This window comes from Pinus tabuliformis, chromosome 5_2 (genome assembly GCF_031772625.1).
Source record: "Pinus tabuliformis cultivar Carrire ecotype Pingquan chromosome 5_2, CPIR1, whole genome shotgun sequence".
Taxonomy (NCBI): domain Eukaryota; kingdom Viridiplantae; phylum Streptophyta; class Pinopsida; order Pinales; family Pinaceae; genus Pinus; species Pinus tabuliformis.
Window position 1 is genome coordinate 828937847 of NC_142306.1, and position 19868 is coordinate 828957714.

Genomic DNA, 19868 nt, shown 5'->3' on the forward strand with positions numbered 1-19868 from the left:
GACCTCCTCTCCTTCATAGAATACCTGCAACCTGCATGCATTGTCACATTATAAACTTGCTGTCCCTGTCTTTTTTTTGCTTATTGTTTTTTCTTTGTTTTTCTTTTTTCTTCTTCTTTTTTTGAAAGATAGCAGGGGCGCCTCAATGAGGTTTTCACCCTTGCCATCTGCCTTAAGCACCTTAGAGAGGTTTTCACTCAAGGATCTTTTTCAAATCCTTTTTTTTTTTGAAAGACAATAGGGGCACCTCAATGAGGTTTTCACCCCTACCACCTGCCTTGGGCGCCTCAGAAAGGTTTTCACCCAAGGATCTTTATTATTATTATTTTTTAGATCTTTCAGGGTATGCCCAAAGCAGAGGCAGAACCCTTCTCTATGACCAGCACTAATTTCTCCACAGTTTTAATGAATTCTTGTCTTGAGAGAGGTTTCCTGTAGATTTTCAGTCGATGCCCATTGACAAGCATGGGGATGGCCTCCTCGTCAATGGTCCGAATATGAACAGATCCATTGTCATGAAATTTTTCCACTGCATATGGTCCCAGCCATCTGGTTCTCAGCTTCCCCTTGAAATATTTATGCCTGGAATCATACAACAATGCCCAATCTCCTGGCTGAAATTGCTTGTCATTGAGGTGTTGGTCATGCCACACCTTCCTCTGAAGTTGAACCACTTCTGAGTGAAGGAGGGCCTGCATTCGGTGCTTGTCCAGTCCATTCAACTGCAATAACCTTTCTTGTTGGGCATGGCTGAGATCTAGGTCCAGCTGAGCTGCCATCCTCAAAGTTTTGTATTCAAATTCGATAGACAGCAAGGCTCTCTTCCCATAGACCAGCTCATAAGGTGTGAAGCCGGTTGTGGTCTTCCAAGTGGTGTTGTAAGCCCATGTGGCCTCAACCAGGCGATCTGCCCAATCCTTCCTGCTGCTGCTCACCACCTTAGTCAAGATCCCTTCCAATGCTCTATTGGTGACTTCCACTTGCCAATTTGCTTGAGGGTGATAGGGGGTGGAAGTCCGATGCTTGATTTTGTGATGAGCCAGTAGATCTTCAATTAAGTTGGATGTGAACTGGCTTCCTTGATCGGTGACTAGCTCTCTTGGGTAGCCAAATTTGTAGAAGATGTTTTCTCTTAAGAACTCAACCACCTTTTCTTTTGTTGCTACTTTGATTGCCTTAGTTTCTGCCCACTTTGTCAGGTAGTCAGTGCACACAATGATGTAAGACCTTTGCCTTGAAGGAGGGTTGATTGGACCCACAAAGTCCATACCCCACTTCTCAAATGGCTCAAGAGTCACTTGAGGTTGGAGAGGCATCTCATCCCTTTGAGTCAGTTTCCCCATTCTTTGGCATCGGTTACATTGAATGATATACCTTCTGACATCTTGATGAAGTGTGGGCCAATAGTAGCCTGCCTGTAGGATTTTGAAGGCAGTCCTCTTTGCTGCAAAATTTCCTCCACAAGGCCCATCATGACAGGTGAGGAGGATATCAAAGACTTCCTCCTCCCTTACACAATGCCTTAAGATCTGATCAGGGCCAAGCTTGAACAGGTTGCCCCCGATCCAAGTAAATGAGGCACTTTTTCTGATGATTCTTCTCTTCTCTCTTGAGGATAGGTGCGGAGGGAACTGTGCTGAAACAGGGTAGTTTGCTATATCAGCAAACCATGGAGAGAGTACTGAAATAGCAAACAGATGTTCATCGGGCATCTAGTTATCCACTGTTCCATCCTCATCTGCAGATAAATCCAATCTAGATAAAAAGTTAGCAACAACATTTTCTTTACCTGGTTTGTCAACAATGGTCAAATCAAACTGCTGCAACAAAAGTAACCATCTAATAATATGAGCATTCACATCTGGTTTATTCATTAAATATCTAATTGCAGCATGATCAGTATGTACAAATTTTTGATAGCCAGTGATATAATGTCGGAACTTGTTCAGTGCATGGACCACGGCCAAAAATTCTTTCTAGGTTACGGTGTAATTCAGTTCTGTTTTGGATAAGTTTTTTCTAACAAAGTAAATGGCATACGGAAGTTTTTTTTCAACTTGTCCTAAGGCTGCCCCTATGGCTTTGTTCGAGGCGTCAGTGTGGATGTGGAAAGGTAGGGCCCAATTTGGACCTCTCAAGATTGGGACAGACACCAACTTGTCCTTTAATTCATTCAGAGCCCTCTGACAATCGTCAGTCCATTTAAACTCCACATCTTTTGCCAACAGGCCAAACAATGACGAGGCTAGCTTGCTGAAGTCTTTAATGAATCTCCTGTAATACCCTGCTAATCCTAAGAAACTCCGAACATCCCTTACCTTTTGAGGAGGTGGAACCTTCTTGATGAGAGCAATTTTGTTAGGATCCACCCATAACCCTTGGCAAGAAATGGTATGGCCTAGCACGGTCCCTTCAGTCATCAGGAATTCACATTTTTCAGGACTAAGGGACAGGTTCATCTCAATGCATTTGGTTAGGACTCTTCCCAGGTTGGACAATGCTTCCTAGAAGTTGGACCCATAAGGAGTGAAGTCATCCATATAGATTTCCACTGCATCATGGACCAGCTCCGAGAAGATGCTCAAGACAGCTCTCTGGAAGGTAGCAGGAGCATTGCACAGACCAAAGGGAAGAACCCGGTAGGCAAAGGTACCCCAAGGACAAGTGAAGGTGGTCTTATCTTGGTCTTCCGGGCTGATTTGGATTTGGTTGTACCCGCTAAACCCATCTAGGAAAGAGAAGAACTTCTTTCCTGCTAGTCCATCCAACACTTGATCTATGAAAGGTAGAGGAAAATGGTCTTTCTTGGTAGCTTTGTTCAGTTCTCGGTAGTCCACACAGATTCTCCACTTCCCATTTTTCTTGGGAAACAACACCAGAGGGGACACCCATTCGCTATCTGAGATGGGGTAAATGAATCCGGCATCCAACAGGTTTTGCAATTCGTCCTTGACAATGTCCTTGAGGGATGGATTCATCCTCCTCTGGGGTTGCCTAACTGGTTTACAACCCTCTTTGATGTAGATGTGATGGGTATAGACCGAAGGATGGAATCCTTTCATCTCCTTATAGCTCCAAGCAAAAGCATCTAGATGACTGGCCAACAGACTACACAGCTCCTTTTCCTGGGAAGGAGATAGGGAGGAGCTGATTTTTAACGTTCTCTCAGGGCCGAACTCCACATTCTTGACTCTGGGAGTGACAGAGTTGGTCGCACAGAGGTCCACTAAGGTGCTGGCTTGGGCATCCTCCACCAATTCTTCTAAGGTCAGTGCACTGGGAGGTGGATTCTGGATCAAGGTCTTAATCAAGTCATCCTCGGTTGGGGGGTCTCTTCTAGTGGTGTCTAGGGTGCACAAAGGTGCTGAGTACACCTCATCCTCTTCTCCTTCCTCCAACCAAAGTGGTAAGTCATGCTCTAAGGAGGGTTGGGCAGGAGGGTATAGGACTAGCTGCTTGGACATAGGACCATTTTTTATGGTCATTTTTCCTGCACGACAGCTTATGTAAGCATCTGCAGTGGCTAACCAAGGCCTTCCCAAAATGAGAGGGTATCCAGTAAGCTTTGCCTTTGGTTGCAGAACCAAGAAATCTGCAGGGTATTCCCAAGAGTCAATAGAGACCAAGACATCCTCCACAATCCCTTCAGGAGTCACGGTGGAGCGATCTGCTAGTTGCAGGACTGTCGAGGTCTTCCTCAAGGAACCCTGAAGGTTGAGTTTGAGCATGGTATCCCTGGTCATCACATTAATGGCAGCCCCCAGATCAATCAAGGTGTGAGGTATGATGGTGCCATTGATGTGGAAATCTACTACAGGACTCCCAGGATCTAGATACTTTGGGAAAATGACTTGTCCCAACATAAGGTCAGACAGTTGTCCTAAGACATTGATGGTTGAAGCATCTCTCTTTCGCCTGCCTGGGTGCCTGAAACACTTTTCCTTAACCAGTTTGTTGTATATCGGTACATCTTTGATGGCTTGGAGAAGTGGTATTTTCACACACAACTGCTTGAGCTCTCCCAGAAGCTCATCCTCCTCTGGGTTGGGTTATGTGGTGGCTGTTAGTCTCTCAGGAAAGGGTGGAATAGCCTTTGGTTCACTTTCCTGTTTGTCCTCCTCGTCCTCTGGGGGAGGAGGTTGGCGATCCGGAAGAGTCTTTCCAGATCGCAGATTGATCTCCTCGATCTCCACAGCATAGGTAGGGCATGATGTTTCCCCAGTGTATACCTGCTGGGCCTGTCTGTTGTTGGGGTTCGGGTTCGGTTGAGCAAGAATTTGAGGTTGCCTTGGAGGAGCAGGAGGTAATGGTTGAGGTTGAACTGGTGGTGGAGGCAAAATGGCGGGAGGGGTGTTGTACTGGGGCCTCCACCCCGACTGAGGTGCATTCCACTGAGGCTGTGGCTGGGCATGTGAGTGATACGAATGAGTAGTGGGTTGAGTATGGTACTGAGGTGGGTAAGACCATGGAGGAGGCACAGACTAGGAAGGATGAGAATGGGGACCCCAGGAAGGCATAGGAGTAGATTGGTTGGGGCTGTAATAAGCTTGGGGTGCCCCTTGCATCCCCTGCTGGTAAGGTCTAGATCCTTGTGGCCTCCTTTGGTTGAGGAAATAGAGAGGTTCAGTGGGGGCTTCTGTCCCTTGATACATGGCTTTAAGCCCAGGTAAGGTTGGACATTGATTTGTGGGATGGTCCTCCTCACAAACGAAACATACCTCAACCGAATGTAATGGACATTCGTTCGTAGGGTGTCTCTTTGTACATCTAGGGCAGAAGATAGCCAAGGCCCTCTCAGCTTCTTCCTTCTTCTGCTGGATCTTGAATGTGTCAAGTTGCATGGCAATGGTCTGTCTCACCTCACTCCTGAGATCTTCTAATTGATTTGCAAACTCATGTTTGGAGAAAGGAATACCAGCTGAGAGGAGGTTTCCTCTACCTCGTTTCCGGGCTGCTCTAGAGTGGTTTCTAAACACAGTCTTTATGTCCTCATAAGGCAGTTGGTAAATATCTCCTCCAGCTAACATGTGAAGGGTATCTAAGAGGTCTTCAGGGACTCCTCGGAGCAGGAACAACTTGAGGGATTCAGGGTCAAGTGTGCACCTAGCCCGTTTATAGCTAAGTTGGAACCTTTCCTCATAATCCTATAAGGACTCATCATTTCCCATGGTCATCCGAAATATTTCTCCCTTGGTTTCCTTGGACCTACAGTAGTCCCGATACTTGGTATTGAAGGCTTGCTGCATCTGAGCCCAAGTGGTGATACTGTTCCCAGGTAAGCCCATGAACCAGCGTAATGCTGCATCCTTAAGGGTTGAGGGGAAGAGTTTCAGCTTCTGCTCATCTTCAGTATAGTCATAGGTTCGACAAAGGACAACAAACTCAAACATGAAGGTATCAGGATCTTCAGTAGTCAGTCCATGGAAGTGAGGTAAAGCGGAGGGGCTAATGTTCTTCATTTTCATGTCTCCATTGGTCTCTCAGATGGGGAAGGCACCTTCTATTCTCTCATCTTCTCCTCTACTGTAAGCCATAGATTCAGATGGAATGGTCTCTAATTCTTCTTCTGCTATAGGATCTTCGTATATCTTAGGAGGTTCACCTATAGGTTCTTCTGGATCACTGTCACCGAAGAAGAGAGAAGGGTGACTCAGTGATGTGGTGGGGGTGTTGGGTAAGAATTTGCCTGTTTTATCTTGATTCCTATGAGGCATGAAATGGAAAGACTTTTGATTGCTTTTATTTTTTCTCTGGTACCTGCAAAAACTAAAACATATTGATCTACAACTAACTATCTTGCTCAAATGAAAATGCAGAATTGAAATGAAAGCAGGAAAGAACTAATCTACTTTGCTCAAATGAAATTGCAGGAATGGAAATGCTAGTCTACGCTTGCAGAATTGAAATGCTAATCTATGCTTGCAAAAATGAAATTGCGGAATTGAAATGTTAATCTATGAAAGGAGGAAATGTCTATGCTACTTTTGCAGAATGGAAAAGAAATAAACTACTTAGCAGAATGAGAGAGTAGGAAAATAGAAGAAAAGCAACAATTACTAATACTTTGACGCTACCCCGGCAACGGCGCCAAAAATATGGTGGGCTCCAGTATTGTAGCAATAATGCTACAACTCCTGGAGCTTCCTTCTCTAATTTTATCAACCCGGTAGTTCGTAACAAACTTGGAAGCGACGATGCTGTATGTACAAGTACTAGCTCTTGTCGCAGCTGTCACTTGGTCAGCTGGCACAAGTCGGCTAGGGCTCAAGCCAACTTCTGTATGTTCTCAGAAGAAGCTTTTTAAGTGATGAACGAAAGCTATCTCAAAGGAAATTAACCTACTTTGCAAGAATGAATTGAAAGCCAACAAAGCATGGAAACCCTAGTAAACCCTAATTCTACCAGCTTAATCCTTATGATGCAATGGTGGGAATGCAACTTCTAAAAGTGATGCCATTACTTCTATTGAGATGAGATGCATGTGTCTAAACTACTTTCATCTGAAGAGAACATGTTTTTGTATTTTTGCTCAAGTTGTTGGAGTTATTATGACTGTGCTTGTTACTGGGTCTTGACTATGCAGGGGTAGATCAAGGGGAGGAAGGCTTGCAAAAGGTCAGGAGGACTTCTGAGAGGGTCCAAGGGATCCCTAACATCATTCCACAGAAGTTCACAAAGTTCAGACGCCTGGCAACCGTTTTTGCAAGCTTCTACAGGATGTCTGCAGGGGATTCTACAGGAAGTTCAAGATTTCTACAGGAAGTTCCGTAATTTCTACAGGATGTTCTGCAATCGGAGTTTTTGGTGATGGATGAGTGAATGAGCTGTATGGGTGGATAGGGAGGTAGGAGGGGAGCGTGTAATGGCTTATGGACAGAGAGGTGAGATGGAGAGGGGCTGTGTAAAGTTGGTTGGTCTAGAGGAGGGTAGAGGCAATGGAAGGCCGAAAAGATAAAACAACGTGGATAATAGAAGAGTTGGGAGGCAAATGATCTAACTGGGAGATAAGTAGATGGCCTAGGTACGGCTTAGAAGGATAAGGAAACGATGGAGTGGTGCTGCGCAGTGTAAATGAAACAAATCACCCCTGTCTTGCGTATATCCGAAATGTCATCAACCTACTCTAGCTGTTTTATTAGAAACCAAAGAACAACAATGTCGTTTTTAAGGGAAAATCGTGCATGGTGCTGAAACAAAGAGTTATTTCTCAAGATCTAAATGCATGGACACTTCTACAAACGGAAATATTACGTTGAAGCTTGCATGAACATGTAAAACTGTGTTTTTGGTAGTTGGCACGGTCTACACTCCCATTCTCTAAACAGAGGTGGAGGTGAGTGTGCAATCAACCTTTTTTGGAGCTCTGATTAACTCTAATCTCGTTACTCTAATCTAAACTACTGAAAGCAACTTTATCCATAAAACTAACCTACTTAATCACATCAAGAAATTCAACTCTGCAAACTGTGTTTCCAAATGCATGTAAAGGGAAAGAAATACAATGCTGAAAGAAAAGTAACAATACAAAAAAAGGAGGTCTATTGCTCTCAGGTTGGGCCCAACCCTGAGAGCTATAGCTCCTCTAAGAACTCAGAACTGAACTTGAATCTGCCTGCTTTTCATTAAAAGGTAATAGTCATAAATCTCATAACATGCCAAAAATGGCCTACAAAGAGCAAAACAGAGCTATCAGCTCGTAGTCCAGAATAAACAACAAAGTTTCAAAAGTTCCCATCGAAGGCTACAACCTCAATATTTATACATTATGAGGGCCAAGCTGGCCTCCTAAATTAGTGGGGCTTGGCTGACCAACTAAAAGTAAACTGTTGTTCCCTTAGAATCTGTTGGCTGCCTTCTAGCTTGGTGGTGATAGCTGTTGGAGCTCGGAGTTGTGGGTGGAGATCACGAGGAAGGCCATTCAATGGCGTGGACAACCTTCCTACAAAACCTCAATGCCACCTTGGCTATCTCCTAGCCTTCATCTGCGTGGTTTTGCTCCATTTAATGTCAAAAAACTTGAAATAAACATGTATTAGCCACCTAGGAATAGTGACTGCCCTTCATTCGTACAAATAACATAAATATACTAAAAAATGATGCATAAGTGATGAAAAATGAAGGGTTGAGCAAGGGTAAGTAGGCCAAATGAGCTTAAAATGTTACCAAATTTGGGGCTCATCACTATTGTGGATTCTTCATTTGCGCTGAGGATGCATCCTATTACCATAGGGGTACATACTAGTTTTTAATCTTCCATGCCATATTTCTTCAAGATCTACTTGAGGTACTTGGTTTATGATAGAAAGATACCATCTTTATTTTTTTGGACTTGTAAACCAAGAAAATATGTGAGCTCGCTAAGTAGGGACATTTCAAATTATTTCTGCATCACCATAGCAAAGTTTTGACTCATGGCTTCTTCATTGTTACCAAAGATGATATCATCAACATACACTACAAGTATTAGCAATTTATCATTGTCAATTTTTATATATAGATTGCTATCTGCTGATCCTTTTGAAAAACCTTGTTGATGGAGGTATTTGTCTAGACGATAATACCAAGCCCTTAGAGCTTGTTTAAGACCATAGAGAGCCTTTCTGAGTCTGCATACAAGTTTTGGATCATTTCCAAGGATAAATCCATCTAGTTGCTCAATATACACTTCTTCTTTTAAGTCTCCATTTAGAAAGGCAGATTTCACATCCATTTGATATACTTTGAACTTCTAAAAGCTAGAAAGAGCAAAGAACATTCTTATGGCTTCAAGTATGGCAACGGGTGCAAAAGTTTCTTCAAAGTCTATACCTTCTTGTTGAGCATACACTTTACAAACAAGTATATCCTTGTTTCTAATAACATCTCCATTTTCATTCAGCTTGTTTTTGAATATCCATTTGGTCCCTATGACATTCTTATCATTAAGTCTAGGAACCAATTCCCAAGTGTTATTCTTTTCAATTTGCTCAAGTTCTTCATTCATGGCCTTGACCCAACATTCATCTTTGCATGCTTCACTTATATTTCATGGTTCAACAGAGGACAACAATGCTAGATAGCTTGAAGCTTCTGTAATAGTTCTTCTTGTTTGTACACCTGCCTCTTTCTCCCCCAAAATTTGAGTCTCTGGATGGTTCTTCTGGACGTACCTGGATGGAGTCTTTCTTCTACCCTTATCTGTTCTTCTGGCACCTCATAAGTTTCTTCTTTAGCATTAGCCTGATTTGCTGTTGAAGGATAGTCCTCATCATCTTCAAAATCTTCGGTTTTTATCTGCTTTGGATTGTTGCCTGATTTATCAACCACCACATCAATACTTTCAACATTTTTTCCAAGTATTTTATTGTAACACTTATATCCTTTACTTCTAGAAGAGTATCCAAGGAGAATGCCTTCATCTGCTCTAGGTTCAAACTTGCCAAGCTTTTCATCAGTCCTTTTGATGTAACATTTGCTTCCAAAAAATTTGAAGTATTTTACAGTAGGAGTCTTACCATACCAAAGTTCATGAGGATTTTGAGTGTTGTTTACCCGAACATTTGTTTTGTTGAGAATAGTAATGGCAGCAAATGCAGCTTCACCCTAGAAGGTTGCAGGAGTTCCAGACTCATCAAGCATAGTACGAGCCATTTGTTGAACTGTTTTGTTCATCCTTTCTACCACTCCATTTTGCCGAGGAGTCCTTGCAGTAAATAATTCCCTTCTTATTCCATGTTCTTCACAAAAGTCGAAAAATTCATCTGAGGTAAATTCCCCTCTTGATTAGACCTGAGGCATTTGATTTTGTGATCTGATTCATTTTCAACCAAGGGTTTGAAAGCTTTGAAATTTTCAAAAGCTTCGTCTTTATGCTTCAGAAGTCCTATCCAACACATCCTTGAAAAGTCGTCAATGAACAATATAAAGCATTCTTCTCCACGAGGTGAATTTTTCCTTGATGGACCACATAAATCAGTATGGACAAGTTCAAGTGGCTTACTAGCTGATCCTTCCTTGTCAGGGAAATGTGTTCTGGTTTTCTTACCAAACTGACATGATTTTCATATTGTATTGTCTGGAATTTTGATGTCAGGAAGATCGCGAACAACTTGATATTTGCATGCTTTCCTTATCTAAGGGAAGCTTAGATGCCCCAATCTTTTGTGCCATATCTAGTGTTCATCATTTTTACTTAGATAGCATGGATTTTGTCCTCCCTTGAGTATGTATAAATTATTTGTAGTTCTTATGCCTTTGATCACTTTTTCTCCTGTATCAAGCTCATGAACAATACATCCATTTGATCAAAATACTACCTAATTTCCTTGGTCACACATTTGACTAACACTCAATAGATTATGCTTTAAGCCATCAACATACATAACATTTCCAACTTTGACCTTTTCTTTTAAAAAAATAGAGCCTTTACCTTTTATGAGTGCAAGGGTGTCATTTCCAAATGAGCCCTTCCTTTCCTTTTCTAAGGCACTATATGACTAAAGTTTTTCTTTATCACCTATCGTATGTTTTGAGCATCCATTGTTGATGTACCACAGATTTTCCTGTCCTTCCGCATATAAGGTTGTAGCACATATTTCTGTTTGCGATTATTTCTTTCTCCATGTTTTGGGACCCAATGAAGCTTGCTCCTTCTGAGATGTTTGCCGAAACTTACTCCTGCATTCAGAATCTTCATGACCAAAGTTGTTACAAATAGAGCATTCTATTTCATTTTCAAGAGAAGAAAAGTTATTGTAGGTCCTCTTCATGATCCCAGTCACACTCCTTTGATTTCGTGCTTCTCTAGTCATGATGGTCTTGTAGGCAACACATTGAGTAGCTTTGTGTCCAAAGTTATGACATGAGAAACATTGGCCATTAAAGAAATTCTTGTGATTATCAAATCTACTGACCAAGTGATTGTAGTTTCCATTGACATTCATTCTTGAGGAAAATTGAGAATGATTTACCTGTGGTTGGTTGTAGCTTCTATTCATCCTTGAAGTATATTGACCTTGATTTACCTGGTGATCTGCTTTATGTCTTTTCTCACGATTGTCAACTTGTTCACTTCTCCTTGATGCATCAAGATAAATTTTGGAGGTGGATGGCTTCTGTGCTTGAGATGCTTCTTTAGTATATCCAAGACCTGTCTTGATTAGAGGAGAACGCTGCACTTTTATAATCTCATATAAAGTTTTAGATCCTTTAGCAAATCTAATATTAAGAGCTTTTGTTTTCTCATTATCTTTTCTAAGTCCCACAATTTCACATTCTAACTTTTCATTCTGTTTTTCCCTTTCAGCAAGTTGGAATGTCAGAGTATCTATAATCATACTCTTTTCTTCCAAACAAATTTTAAGTTTAGAAATTTCTTCATAGAGACCATCTTCATCTATAGCATCCAAGAAATCATCATCTTCAAAAGCCATCAAAAGTCGATAATCATTACCATGTTCATCTTCATCACTATTTGAAAATCCAACGTTGTCTTCATGTGTATAATAGCTCTTCTTACTTACGTTCTGTTTTCTGTTCCATTTAGCCAGTTCCTTACCTTTATCAATCTTATCTTTATGAGGACATTTGGATGTGTAGTGACCGACTCTTCCACAAGAAAAACATTTGAAAGGTAGCTTACCTCTCAATCTTCCAGAACCCCGTTGAAGGTTCTTGACAAAGTTTGATTCTTCCTCTCCTTATGACGTATGTCCTGACTCATTGTATTCTCCTTTTCCTGAAGCTTTGAATGCGACTTATCTCATGTCTGATGGACCCCCTTTTCTCATTCGAAAGCAGTTAGGATTCCATGCAACTGTGACATAGTAATACTCTGAAGATCCTGCTTTTCTTCTATGGCAGAAACTTTTGATTCAAACTTAGAAGACAAATATCTTAGAACCTTTTCAACTAAGGTAAATTTTTTTATCTCTTCACCCAATTTTTTCATGCGATTAACAATCTCATCTATACGTAAGAAATAATTAGCCACACTTTCATCATTGTGCATTCTGAGAGTTTCATATTGAATTCTGAGAGATTGTAGTTTTGCACGTTTTACCTGATCGTCTCCTTCATAGCTTAGAATGATCTTGTCCCATATTTATTTGGTGGTTTTGAGCTGCATAACCTTCACGAATTCTGATTTTGATAGACTCCCCAATAGAGTATTGACAGCCTTTGCATTTGTTTCATATTGCTTTTTACTAGCTGTATCTGTAGGTGTTGTTGATGGAAATGTGTATCCTCCTTCCACAATATCTCAAACTTCTGTACCAAGAGATTGAAGATAGGTTGTGGTTCTTACCTTCCAATAGACGAAGTTGCTCCCATCAAAGATTGGTGGCCTGATGGATGCCTCTTTTTCATAGTTTCTCATGATGATAGGTCTTCCTTCAAGCGATCAAGCTTCTTCTAAAGGACCTGCTCTGATACCAATTGTTGGAAATAAAACTGAGAGGGTGGGGTGAATTAGTATTAGCAATTTAACAATTCTTCATTTCCATAGAAAAAAATGATATATGCTACTTCTGTTAATTCAACCTACATATATACGCAACTGTGTTTAGAGAAAACCGCATATATCTTGCAGACTTCTAATTTAGTTAGCTGATATTGATCTATGTATCAGAGCCATAAAACAGTAATCAAGTGCAGTAAACAGTACAGGCAATCACACACATGAACACAGGATATAAGGTGGAAACCCAATGTGGGTGAAAACCACCCACTGCAATTTGTCTCTTTCTTCTTTTAATAAGAAACTTCTTTTTACAATATTTTTGTACTGGTGCATTCTTATACTAGTACGCAGGCTTCTACCTATAGAAGGCTACAACCTTCTCTCGTTCTCCAACTTCTCCTGGAAGGTAGCTACAACCCCCTTAGCTCTTGTACTAGCTGATGTACTAGTACATAGGTTTTGACCTACAGAAGGCTACAAACTTCTCTTTTCTTCCAGGGACTACGTTTCATAAATTTTCAAACTGGATCCATCAATAACATCAATCAAACATCAAATATATTTGCATCAACCAATCTTCTTTGCACCAACCAAAAACTAAATCAAATAATCACTTCTCTGAATGTTGGAACTAGAATACAGTAACAGTAACTAGAAACCAATCCTGAACCCAAAACACTACTGCAATAAACAGAAGTAGCTAAAACATATTTTATGAGACGTATGCTACTTCAATATGTATAACCTATGTGCATACGCTGCTATATTAAGGCAAACCTACGTATACGCTCTTTTGAATTACCGAACCGGTGTGTATACGCGCCTTTGCTATGTTGAACCTACGTACAGATTTGTAAAAGATAATTTACCCTTTTCAACTATTCAGACATCAGTTCTACCTAGATCATCATATTTATAGATCAAGACATGTGCCAAATATAAAAGATCAAAATCACACAAAGATACTTCTCTTCAATCCTTAAGATCTTGACCCATCAATAGAACTTATCCTTCTTCTAGCGCGCAGGTTCCTCCTTGATTCAAATCCAGCTATGCACCATAACCCAATGACCAGTGTTCTAGATCTTTTTCTTCATAAGATATTTAATACTTGAGTGTCTTTGCCTAACGATCTCCTCCTCCTTTTATAGTCTTAGGCCTTTCTCAATACCATGGTCCAAAACCACTTAGAAGCAATACCTTGGACCAAATACCTGGGGTCAACACTTCGGTCAAGATACCTTGAATCAATACCACAGGTCAAAATACAAGGGACCAAACACCATGGACCAAAAACAAGTTTTCCCACATGTACGGGCTTTTCCTTGTGTGAAAGTGCATGCATACGGATACGCGCCTTTGGATTGGCAATCCCGCGTGTATACACGGCTTGGTTAAGTGGAACCTATGTATATCTCTTTCTCCTTAATTTTGAGAGCCTGAACTATGATCTGTCATCTGAGTGAGTTGCCATCAAGTACAATACCTATGACATAGTGCCAAACTTGTGTCATAATGCCAACAATATTGCAGTTCAAACACCACAACAAAATGTGGTGCAATGGCCTCAAATTTCGCATCAAAATGTTGTATGAAAAGATGAAAACTTCTGATATTGGGATAACTACAGTATTTGAGGTTATCAATGTTACCTCTAGAGGTGATAGACATCTTGAAGTATTTGACAATCGATATTATGGGTATCTACATGATATACTTGAGTGTGGCTTTAAGTCCTTCAAATTAGTTGTGTTCAATGTCAAATGGTTCAAGTTACAAATCCTTGAATTTGACTTTGACATGACTATTATTTAGCATGCTAATAGATTTACCATGGTTGATACAAGGAATGTTGAGCCAGGATCAGAGCCTTGTGTTCTTCCAAGCCAACGCGAACAGGTATTTTACATAGAGGTTCCAGGTAAAGCAGGTTGGTCATATGTTGTTATATATGATCCAAGAGGAGGCCAATAAAGTATAATGTAGTGGAAGAAGATGATGTAGAGGAGTAGGGGGTTCATGTGTCAGATGAAGATGTCAAAGAAATTCAAGGATATATTAATTGAGACAATTTTAATTTGGATGAACTAGATGATATTGATGTTGTGTCAAATGAAGGACTTGAAGAAGTCAAACCAAATGTAGAAAAGCATGTTCTGGATGATGATATAGATGATGATGATCATGTTGATATGGTGAATCCTTTGAACATTAATTTTGAAGTGGATGATACAAATTATGAGTTTGATGAGGAATAATATTAATGATATCAAAATGTATTTACGAGGTATGTATTTATATTTTTTCAGTTGGTTTTTTATCTTTCGTTCACCTTAAATTTTTATTTTCATAGTTTTTATGTTTTATCGTTACTGTTTCTTTCAAATATATTATAGTAGATAGATTGGGTATTGGGGAATTGAGAGTGATGTAGGGGAGGGAGGGGGAAAGGTGGAACTATGAGCTTTCAACTTCACATGGTTGGCCTTGTTCAGTAGAGTATATTATTCTTGAATTGAAGAGAAACTCATTTAGGTTTATGCCATCATCTCCAAACAAAAAATGGTTTGCCTAATAATTTCCAAGGTTTTACATTTACTAATTAGTGTAAATTATGCTTTGACCCCACATAGAGTGACTTATGAATGGGGCCAAAGAAAAACCTAAGTTTAAATTACTAATTTTTAGAGTTCATAAATGAAAATGGTAAGTTCAAATCAAAATGACATGACAAACCTAAGTTCAAATCATCATCATCATCTTTTTCATCATCATCATCGCCATTGTCGTCATCATCATCTTTTTCATCAACATCATTATCAGAATCATCATCATTCTGGTCATAATCATCACCATATAATCACATATTTAGCTTCATCACCATCATCATTTCAATCATCATCCATGTCATTTTCATCATCATCATTGTCACCATTATCATCATTAATTCCATCATCACCATCGTTTTCATCATGTTGAGCCTCTATAAATCGTAATATTAACATAATTTCTATAACCCTTATATCTTATAGGTAAAAGCCAATAACCCCTATATATTAACCCCTTACTCTTCAACACTTATGGGCCCTAACTCTTAAACTATTCAACACATATAACTTATTTAGTCTTATAATATATCTTTTGTAAACTACAACTTTTAATTTATAATGCATAAGACATGAACCTAAACCCTATACCCTATCATCGTTATAACCCTAAAGCCTTGTTACCTTTGATATATATTCCATACAAAATCCAATCCATCCCTATGACTCTTATACCCTCAAATAGTAAGCCTTTTAACCTTTATAACCACTAACATGCCACCTCTTATAACCCCTTACACCTTAAACCATATAAACATAGAGTTTTATTCCATATAAAATGTAACTTAGACTAAGTCTAATCATCAATAAATTGTGATAAATATAATTCATAGTATATCCCCAAATATCTATAATCCCTAAATTTTACAACATGTCACCTTTAATCCCTATAAACTTATCCCATATAGCCTTTATCCATAATAATTGCTAACCCATGATTCTTATAACCACTAAGCACTAACACTCAACCTTAAAATCATATAACCCTTAATCTTAACTATTATAACCCTATCTTATTACCTCTCTGAGATTTTATAATTATAACATTTAATATAGCCTCAAAACGAAAATGACACTTATAGCCCTTAAAATACAACATCAATAACCTTAATTAGTAACCATTAACCTTTGTATTCATTAACTATTATACAATATAACACTTCTAACCCTAAACACTAACTCTATAACATGTAATATGACCCTTGACACAATTAACATAAAACCCTTAGACTATGTATAATGATCCTTAACCCTAAATTATTATCACTCCTGACCTTTATACCACTAATCCTTATAACCCAAGCAGGGAAAATTTTATGAACCCCACTAAATTTATATATAATAATAAATGGGCGAATCCCCATGATACATAGGAAAAATGGAAGGTGATTTTAGCAATAATATAATGTATATATAATTTTTTTGGTGAATCTCTCACCAAATTATATTATCTTGTAAAATCATGGCAAATCTTTCATTGGATTATAAATTCTTGTAAGATCTTGGTGAATATTTCACTGAATAATAAAGCCTTTGTAAAGGGCTAACAAAGTTCATAATGATTATTTCTTGTAATGGCTTGAAGCCTTGCTAATCAATCCATCAAGAACCAAAACAAGTATATTCATTATATGGAATATAAAGATATTTCTCATGGAAAGTCAATTAGGTTTAGCGCAGGTGGTAGGGAGAAATCCTACATGTGACAATGTGTTGGACTCATAATGAGTATTTCTTATAATGACTATGAGCCTTGTTTTCTAAGAAATCCTTCAAGGACTGAAATATGTATATTACTCATATGGAATATAAATATATTTCTCATGTATTGGAATATAAATATATGAGTGAGGAGTGGGAAATGAGCCATAATAAGTCCTTAGAAAATTGACATGAAGAAGATAAGTGCAAAAAATAAAAAAGGTGAAAATGGAAAAATTGAGAAGAAATACAAGGGAAAAATGGTGAAACAACAAATTAATAATCCATGGGAGGAACAATGATTAGAGATAGTGAGGGAAGACATTCCCTCAGCCTAGGGGTAACAAAGGTAGACATTAGAACTCTCACTTATGCAAGTGTAGCTAAACAAACATTAAGCTCTATGCCAGTCATGAGAGGGAGGAAATCTGGGAAAGAAATGTGAGAACAAGAATTTAAATGGAACAAAGCATTGGGATTACAATCCTTGCTCATTGAGTTTGGGTACTTCCTTTGAGGCCTACTAAAAAATTAGGAATGATCTTTCTATGTATCTTGTTATATAATTAGTTTGTAAAATAGTTGCCAAGTAGCTATGTTAGAGCATGGATTTTTTGAAAAAAAATTTACTCATCCTACCTATCTTTAGATGGAGATGAACAAATATGAGTATTGGAGATAGAATTCTCCCATTTTTTGTTGGAGATAGAATTCTCCCACTTTTTTGTTGTAACAAATTGTACAGGTATAGCCATGTCCATCATTAAGTATGCCCCAATTGTATCGACAATATTCCCAAACCAAAAAAAAATTAGTACTAGAAAGCATAAAAAAATCCAACATTACATACTAAAATAACATATTAATAAAATCTGCATGGTGAAAATCAACACAAAAGGTTATAACACATACAGGTTTGCAATAGAAATCAGCCTTAAAACTCTTGCGGCCAAGCAAAACAATGATAATAAGCCCGCATCTCCCTTGGAATTTTATGTCTCAAGATGAAACCCCAAAACGCAAAGCCCTAGCCAAAAATAAGTGAGAACCCCTCACATCAATCAAAGAAGAGGTTTTTACCCTGCAAAAATGCTCAACAGTTCAAAGTGACATCCTTAAAATGTAGAGCCCTACATATATTCACAAGAGCTAAGAAGCAAGATGAGATTTTACTATTTGCGAGCAGGTAAATAGCATGATCATGATTTAAGTAATGTTTTGTTAAATTTCCAGGGTTGTGGCTTGAAATTCAACTAAAAAAATTATAATGTAATTAACTTATTTATTCTTTATCTTACAGTATTTTTTGAATTTCCAGTTTTTACATCTTAATATCATCCTCCTAGCAATCTGAGCGCAAAGAAGCCTATCATGTGGCAAGGAATCTTTTTTTCTACTAGGATTTTGGATTTTAGACCATCATTGGAAAACTTGGCTTGGTGTGAATAAAAATAAGTTTTGAATATTTAGTTTTTAAATATGTACTAATTAAAATATATTTTATATAACATTTGAAACTAAGAAGAGATTTAGTTTTCAGTTTTGAATATTTATTTTTTAAATGTATATTAATTACAAAATTCTAGGGAGAGATGTGGTTTTGAGAGAGATTAGTAGATAAGTGTTGTTATAATTTTGCTTAGTGAATTTCAATTTTAAAATTGTCTATATTGACAAAAATTATTACAAAATATTTAAATTTTAAAATGAATATACATGGTCACCTTAGGTACTATGATTGTTTCCTTAACATGATAAAAATTTAACTAGCTAGAATCTAACAACACTTTAGGATACCTCTAAGGACACATTTAAAATAATAATTTATGTTTTAATTTAACGGAGTCAAAATAATATTATACTGCATGATGGTTAATTTTCATATATATATATATATATATATATATATATATATATATATATATATATATAGATATATTACTATGTTTTGTGAATGACCTCCTTGTGGAAAAATATCATGTTTGACTGATGATTATATAAATAAACCATTACAAATTTAATTATATCTCAATTCAGAAATTGAAAGTAAAGATAATCATTCACTCACAAATTTGGACAACTTGTAATTATAATTATCAAATCACTTTCCCTTTATATAGTATTGTCTCATCAATAATTTTTATATCAAGTTAATTAACTATAATTTAAATGAATTTAAAAAAATTAACCATTAAGATATAAAGCGATTAAGTCGTTAATATACCATATTTTACTGTACACAAACTATAAAATATAAAGCAACAAAAATACCATTTTTCTCATGATATTAGAAAACCTGAAATCTCCCAACAACTACTACTGCTTCTAGCTTTTTTTCAGCCCCATAATTGATATTTTTCATATTATTGATTTTTATTTTAATTTAAAATGAAATATATATATATATATATATATATATATATATATATATATATATATATATATATAGATATATATATATACATACATACATACATACATACATACATGCATACATATATATATATATATTAATTAAGTGGATAGATGTCTTTGTTTTGGAATAGGGTTTCACAATCATGATAAACCTATGCAAACCTCCCATGTGATATGTAGAATATGGGCACTTTATAGGCAAGGGTCATAGATGCTTCACCTGATCAAAACCATAATCAAAAGTAAACCATATCCCTATATAAAAAAACCTTACATTTTGCAAATCCAATAAACTATATGCCTATGTAAAACAAACCTTACCTTTTGCAAATCAGAGTATACTACTTTAAGAATTCACAATATACCTCTCTTTTGATACACACCAACCTAGATCCATCCTTAGTTAAGGTGAATGGGAAATGAGAATCAAAACCTAGTGAGTGGGAAATGAGGATCAAACCGAGGGTTTCGACCCAAAGGAAGAGGGAGAAGATGGATCTAGGGTAGTTTATGAGAATCAAAACCTAGCAAGTGGGAAATGAGAATCAAAACTGAGAGGGAGAAGATGGATCTAGGCTAGTTTAATTCCCCCTTTAAAAAGACTATATTCCACATGAATATCATGGGAAATACCATGAGTTCTCATAAACCTGGAGCTCAAAAACCACTGGTAACTTCACAGAACAAGACAACATACTTGGATG